We start from the raw sequence: 7344 nt of genomic DNA, 5'->3' as shown, positions 1-7344 counted from the left end.
TTCTAAGTGCTTTACTCTAACAGCCTAATTTACAGTCATAGAGATATTTTCACTTTGATTTTGAGATTTCACAAAGAGGAATTCTTTATAAAGTGAAGAATATTATGAACGAAAGTGAGCATCCTCTTCAGAAGAGTGTCTTCAGTCAGAGGTTTCTAAAATCCGACACAAGACAGACCGATACAGAAGATCCTTCCTGTCAACAGCTATCAACATCAACAACACCTTTTTTAAAAATAACGTAGGTGTTATTGCAACATTCAATTTCCCTTTGGGATTCATCAAGTATTATTTAATCAAATTTGAATTGCATTGAAAATGAATTTACATTCACAATTGCTTTAAAGTGTTTAGGGCCGCAACAATTGAGATCCAATGCAATTCAAGTTGGATAAACTGCTGTTGGAGATAGATTCTTTAAGTTAAATGTTTCCCCAATTTTAAAGCAATGACTCTAAAATGTGGTATAATCTCTTTTTTTTTATCCTTCTCTACTGGCATATTAAGGTTTAACAACAAGATGAAGTCATGGTGTAAGGAGAAAATTTGAGAACAAGATTAGGTGTGTAGGTAGGTTTGCCTGTCTGCTTGTGCTTGCACAGGTTCATGCATGACTGAAACAGGGCTGAGCCTATAGTCTAACAGAAAAGGCAATCCCTAGCAGTGCGTCATTTCTGTTTCAACCAATTGGTTTGTTCTGTAAACTTGGTCTGAATAAGGAAGGGTGTCTTCCATTTTTATGAAGCCCTACAGACTATGCAGAAATATGGCCCAGCTTTTGTCTACAAGTTATGTTTTGTCTTTCACCTCTTTACAAAGCAAGTTTGTGGATCAAGTTACACCAGTTTTCAACAGCCAAATATGATTAACTGGGAAAACATGTGCTGTTGCTGCAGAGACCCACAGGTTCCCTTATGTTGCTTTTCCAAGTAGCTGAATCAGTCACAGAGACGGCGACACTGTTCCTGATAAAAAAGAGTCACCAAAAACGCTCTGGGCTTTAGCAGGTTTGCTTTATCTTCTGTTTCAAGTTGCACTGCCATAATGCTATAACAGCATGACCTTAATCAGCCAGCCTTTCTCTGGTAGCCACTCTAACACAGGAGTAGAAAACTAAAAACCTTACTTTTACAACTCATTAACCTTCAACTAAAATGAGCAAATGTTAAATTGGATTCTTTGGTTGAGGAATGAATGAACCTATGTAACTTTTTAAGTCTAAGACATAAATCCTGAAACAAAATCTGCCTTGGATGAGGTGGATTCACTAAATATGTGTTTATATCATCAAGCCTCATAATCAACTTCTCTACTCTATATCTGTGGAGATCTGAAATGAGGATTTGATCGTTTCTTCTAACTTTAGAGAGAGTATATTTTTTAGCCTCACAGGGGAAGCTCATACCTGAAGTTTATACCTCATTGGATTTAAAAATAGCAGTGTAGGTTTTGTCTTGGACATGAAACTCTGGACCACATTTTTGCCCAGAAGAATTGTTTAGGGTAGCATACGATAGTAGTACATAAATGGTTGCTCAGGTTATAGAGCAGGACAATGATCTGAAGCAAACCAGGAAGTCCATCTCTCAATGGCTCAATTCAAACAAAAAGAAGGTTTTGGAGTGGCACAGTTAAGGTCTGCTGGAAATGCTTTGATTTGAGCCTAAACAGGCCCTTTATACTACAAAACCATCCAATCAGGCTGAATTAAAAACAGGTCTGTGAAGACAAGCAAGCCAACATCCCCTCAGAGCAATGTGGGGCTGAGAATCTCTTTGCATCACCCAAAATGGAGAGTAATGATGAGGAATTGGACGCATTCAGATCCTTTTGTTGAGGACCTAATTACTTGAAGTCGCTTCGTGAATAAATCATAAAACAATAATTTTCCAAAGCCTTGCTTTGAAATTTTGATAACATATAATTACCCTTGTATTGTGTACACGATTAATATAGGACTGATATAAATTGAATGTGAATAAGACAAAAGGCTCAGAATATGTGAAACATTCTCAGCAATAAGAGTCTTACTGAGAATATTATTGTTGTGACTTTATACCTATTAATAGTTGAAATTTAAAAGCGGACAATTAAATATTTTTTTTCGCTCGTGATGAATAGCTTTACGTTAATGAATCCTGCAGTGGTTGAGCTGTAGTTTAATGTCTCGATTATTAATCTAAGCATTGCATTGATTAGAGCGAGGGCCAGACTGACTAAACATGCTATAGCAGGAAAAAGACTAAGATTATTACTTAATGCAATGCTGCAGAATATGTAAATGTTTTGGTTTTAACACATTATTTAAAGATAGTCTGCGAAGCCAGTAAGTTCAGTTGTGCTGTAGAAGTCATGCGATAAGACAATAAATAAAACTGTACAGCAATCTGTCATATTTTTAATACCCCTGACATTTCTGACTATTTGGTGTTGGGTATGGCTGTCTTGATAGAGCAATAATTATAGACAGTGATTCATTCAGGAAGGGATTCTATTATATTTCCCCTATATATTATGAATCCAAAAAGATTTAGGATTTGGCTCCGTTTTCCCCAGAATAGAGCTTATTCATCAATCTATGGCCATTAAACTTCATGGAGCTGTGCACCAGGACCCCAAACGGCCCCTAATAAATGTTATGATCTGATACATTAGAGTAATTTAAAACTACTGCATTCCAGGCCATGCAGGCAAATCTAACAAAGTGACACTAAATTAAATCCATTGTTCTAACCTCCAGGCTACACAATTCACAACACAAAATTTGGTTTTTCCATAGATCTGGTAATGTGAAGTTTCTGCTGTAATATGCATGTTAAAACATACTGTTAAAAAAGATGTTAACAATCTGAAGAAACATAATGTTTCTTCAGATTTTATTATGTTTTTAACTTCTTCGGATACCTCTTCAGGGAAGCATTCCAAAAGCATCTCACAATAGTTTCCAATAATTTTAGCCAGTTTCTCCTGCTGTAACATGTCAGGTTTGTGGGTCGAACTCTGCAGCTCTGCCTACAAATTTTCTATTTTAACCAACCTGTAACCAATTCGGAGCTTTGATTAGGTCATTGTCCTTTTTGGATTTCCATCTTGATATGATGATGAGCACCTTTCCCCACCATGACACCATCACCGCTTGTTGGTTTCTGATTCATACAAAAGAAGTGAAATAGAAATTTTTGGAGGTATAAGACTTTAGTGTATATGAAGAAATACTCTTGATTCATGTGATTTAAATAAGGCGAATTTTAGAGAAAGCAACAAATTTTATTATTCTTGTATTTAACAAACAGAACTAATTTTGGGCATCTGAACTGCCTTAATTAAATAAGCTTGGGTCAATATGTCAGACTGCAAGAAGACAAGTTATATGTCTTTTTTTGCAGTGTATGTATAAAAGTAGTAATAAATAATACATATACTATGAGATATAATTGAAAACACTAATTGTAATGGAGGAGTATGTTGCAGTTGCAATGTTTTATTTTGTTTACAATGAATGAGATGGTGTTTTGAGTCAGTTTTGTCACATAATAACCAATCTAACTCTTTCACTCATAACATCATTACTCCTTTGTTGATGCAGGGTCACATTAAAACAGAAATCTGCTTTGCACTGTCAGCCACTCTTTGTCAAGTCCTGTTATCTGCTGTGAGCTAGGAACCATCTCTTCTCATATTTGCATTCACTTCACTGACATGTGTATGAGACAACACTTAGACCCTGATCTTCTGTAAGGAGGTGAGACATTTTTAAGCACTGTTCAAATCTGCCAATCAAGTCACTCAGTTAATACTGTCACAGAAAGGGCTACTTCAATTTAAACCTGAATGTTAATATCCCTGTTTTGATATTATACATTAGGAAAACTATGCCTTTCAAATGAATGCATTCCCTTTTGAGTTTCTTGGCATTTTCTCTCAATATCCCTATAAACCTTTATCTGTTTTATTGGATTTTTTACTACAGACTTTCCAAAAATTAGCACATCTCTTTAAAGATGAAGAAACGAGACACATATTATTAAAGTTTAAAGCTCTACAAATAAAATCTGAGAATTGTGGTGTGGCCACTACTCTGACACCATTTAATAAAACCACTAAACCACTTTAGAATTCACTAAAATACTACCTGAAGTCCATTTATATGTAATTCATAATCAGTAGCTCTAAAGAAGGCCTCATAAATTTGTTAGGGAACTTTAGCAACCATATTGCAATATTATGACTTCTATTCTAAATCATGTATGTGGTGGGATAAAAAATTTTTTTTTACATAATTTCCACAATGAAACATTATAGAGCCAGTGTAATGTTGCATGAATTATTTGAACAACTGGCAGCTCTAGACCAGAGGATTTTAATGGGGGTTATTTTTAAGTACTTGTCAAAGTAAATTAAAAAGCTTTCATAAAATAAATTTATTTTCCTTCAATTTTAAGCAGGTGAATTAGATGAACTGCCTAAGGAATTAATATATTTGCTGTTATAATAGGACAATCCGACACAATGCACTTCAAGTAGCGTAATGGAGTTGTTTTTGTTATCTTTTTTAAATGAATAATCAGATTACATTGGCAAATTGTCTTATTTATCTGCTTATATCAAGGGAAATGCACATAACTGAACACAAAAATAGCACAAAAAAAAAAAAAAACTTTTGCAGCATTTCTTTTCAGTACAGGGGCCATGGTGTGTTCTTTAGGGCACTGGTCCCTGGCCTTGGCAGATAGCCGCTCACACTGAGCCCGATTCTGCTAGAGGTTTCTTCCTGTTAAAAGGGAGTTTTTCCTCTCCACTGTCACTGCAAGCATGCTTAGTGTGAGGGATTGCATTTGAGTCAATGAGTCGATGCAATCAACTGGTTTGCCTTAGATAGAAAACTTTGAATCAATTTGACTGTATGATCTGGTGAACTGTAAAGTGCCTTGAGATGACATGTGTTGTGAATTGGCGCTATAGAAGTCAACTGAATTGAATTGTTGGCTCCTGTCTGGAATCACCCATTCTTTGAATGGAGAAGCTGGTCATAACTGATGCAAAGGTGGATGGAACTTAATACAAGAAAATATCTCCCGAATGCCTGATAAAGACTGTAAAACCTTTTGCCCTCGGGCAGAGCGCCATCCATCCATCCATCCATCCATCCATCCATCCATCCATCCATCCATCCATCCATCCATCCATCCATCCATCCATCCATCCATCCATCCATCCATCCATTTTCTTTCATCTTATCCCAAGCGGGGTTGGAAGGGCTGCTGGTGCCTATCTCAAGCTGTCTACGGTCGAGAGGCGGGGTACACAACATAACCTTGTTGCACCAAACTACTGTAGGCCTACTACAAAGTCTCTCTCCTGCCAATCTGACTGAGATTGAATTGTTTTACAGAGAATAAGAAAGTATTTTGGTCAATGGGGCATTTGAGTCAGGGGCCATAGGGGGTCAGTTCCCCTGCTGACTTTGTCCTGGCCACTGTTTTAAAGACATAATTCTAAATAAAAGATACAGGGATAATGAACTTTATTGGCCATGACAAATGCAGATTAGAAGTAAATAGAGTCTGTATTTAACTCATGCTTTGGAGCAGTCTAAAGAGCAGTGGTTAACTTGAAGGGCCCAGGCGTCTGCAATAGCTCAGGGAGACAGGGTGGGCTTCTGGAAGCCACCTCAGTGTTTCACCCCCCGATGCTGGTCATACTGGCCCGTTTTATTTTGTTTTACCTTGACAGTTTTATTTTAATACTCATTTAAAATTAAAGGTAGTGTATTTTTAGCTTCAGCCATGTCGAGGTTGGACCACCCTTTAAAGCAGGGGTTTGCAAACTGCAACTCCAAACCTTTTTTTTTTTTTTTTGCAACGTGAATACATATGAAAAAGTAAAGAATATAAATTATTTTGCAAATAACTGTATATACTATTTGCTGTGTGGAAAAACGCATAATATAAAAAAAAATACTTAGTTGCTTTTATGGAATTACAGGGTTCTGCGTAAGTCAAAAAATATATGTAAACTAACCTTGTGCAGCGTTTTGGAAAGATATTTTAATTTTGAGAAAGATTTGATCCATCCAGGTCAGGACAGGACAGGTCAGGACAGGACAGGGGAAGTGTTGTTTTATTGTCTGCCTGCTGGGCGCCGTGGGGCGGTGAAACAGAAATGCCCCGCCCCCCTGCCTGCTGCTGAACGCGGAACTCAACGCACCGCTGCTGCATCTCTGAGGAGGAACGCGGTTTAAACGTTATCTCAACTAAGAATACCTCATTATAGCTGTACCGACAGGTGTGTGGTCGTCTTTAATGTAAGTTATACTGTAAATTCATTGCTATAAAACCGTTTTTTTAAAGAATAGTGTTGTTAGCCTGTCAGTAAAAATAGCAGCTATCAATACTAATGCGTTCACCCTGAAGCTAGCAGGCGTTAGCTGCGAAGGATGACAGATAAATGAACAGATTAATAAACCTGAGCCATAAAAAGGCTTAGTTAATATCTTTTATTTCAGAAAGCTATTGCTTATAAGTTGTACTCGTGATTTAAACAACTATAATGGTTTCTCTCTTCAGACTGCTGCTATATACGTCAACTTCAGGCTAAAAACAAACCAGCGGGGTTCCTATTTATCAGCAGAGTAAATGGGACTTCACGATTTGCTGTGGAATATATATATAAAAATACTGTAAAATCACAAATTAATCATGTTTTTAATCTTTGCTATTGCTGATAATGTTAAAGACATATCTTCCCTGACGAGATGGTTAAATTTAGAACAATACCTGGCTTTGTTTACCTTTGTTTATTAAGAATCTACATTTAAAAAGACCTGGAGCTGACACCTTATTTTGTCTGATTGCTAATGGCAGAATATTATGGTCACTATTCCTTCTCCTGTTTGCTGGTGGGATAAAAAACACACTTAAAACTGAAACTCCAGTCTGGAGAAAGGGAAGGCCAAGACAGAGGACTAAAGTTAGTTTAACTAGGGTCAAATCATAACCAAAGGAGTGTGTGAGAACAACTTCAAATCAACCCTCTCAGTATTCCAGGTCTGCAGGGTTTTATGGAGGTCTTATGGAGAATCATGGTTGGACTAACAGTCAAGCTGCTGGAGCTACTGGTGAAGAAGTTAATGCTGGTTTTGATGGAAAGGTGTAAGAATGCACAGTTTGACATGTGAGCATCAATCAGATCTGAACCAATAAATTGAAAAGGAAAGTTTATTCATATTGCAGTGCTGTATGAGGAAACAAAGTTGTAGTGGCATAGAGGAAACCCAAATATAGAAAATAAAAGTGAAACATTGAAACACACAAAAAAAAATTAATGGATGATAATATTAATAAT

At 36.7% G+C, this 7344-nt stretch overlaps 1 protein-coding gene across 6 annotated transcripts in view; it reads left to right on the top strand.

The window, feature by feature from the left end:
• Positions 1–551: 551 nt before the first annotated feature.
• micu1 (mitochondrial calcium uptake 1) overlaps positions 552–7344 on the top strand; it is a 54627-nt gene continuing 47834 nt past the window's right edge. For 4 of the 6 annotated variants that reach the window (XM_038307340.1, XM_038307330.1, XM_038307321.1 and 1 more), the window contains exon 1: positions 6160–6304. The gene's annotated coding sequence lies outside the window, so the exon portion shown is untranslated. Of the gene's footprint in view, positions 571–6153; positions 6305–7344 lie in introns of those variants that run through there. The other 2 variants (XM_038307312.1, XM_038307295.1) reach the window with 2 other exon arrangements.

Source organism: Cyprinodon tularosa, unplaced genomic scaffold (genome assembly GCF_016077235.1).
Source record: "Cyprinodon tularosa strain WSP-4 unplaced genomic scaffold, ASM1607723v1 ctg116, whole genome shotgun sequence".
Taxonomy (NCBI): domain Eukaryota; kingdom Metazoa; phylum Chordata; class Actinopteri; order Cyprinodontiformes; family Cyprinodontidae; genus Cyprinodon; species Cyprinodon tularosa.
The sequence above is the reverse complement of the archived record's forward strand: the minus strand, read 5'-3'. Positions and strand labels throughout refer to the sequence as shown.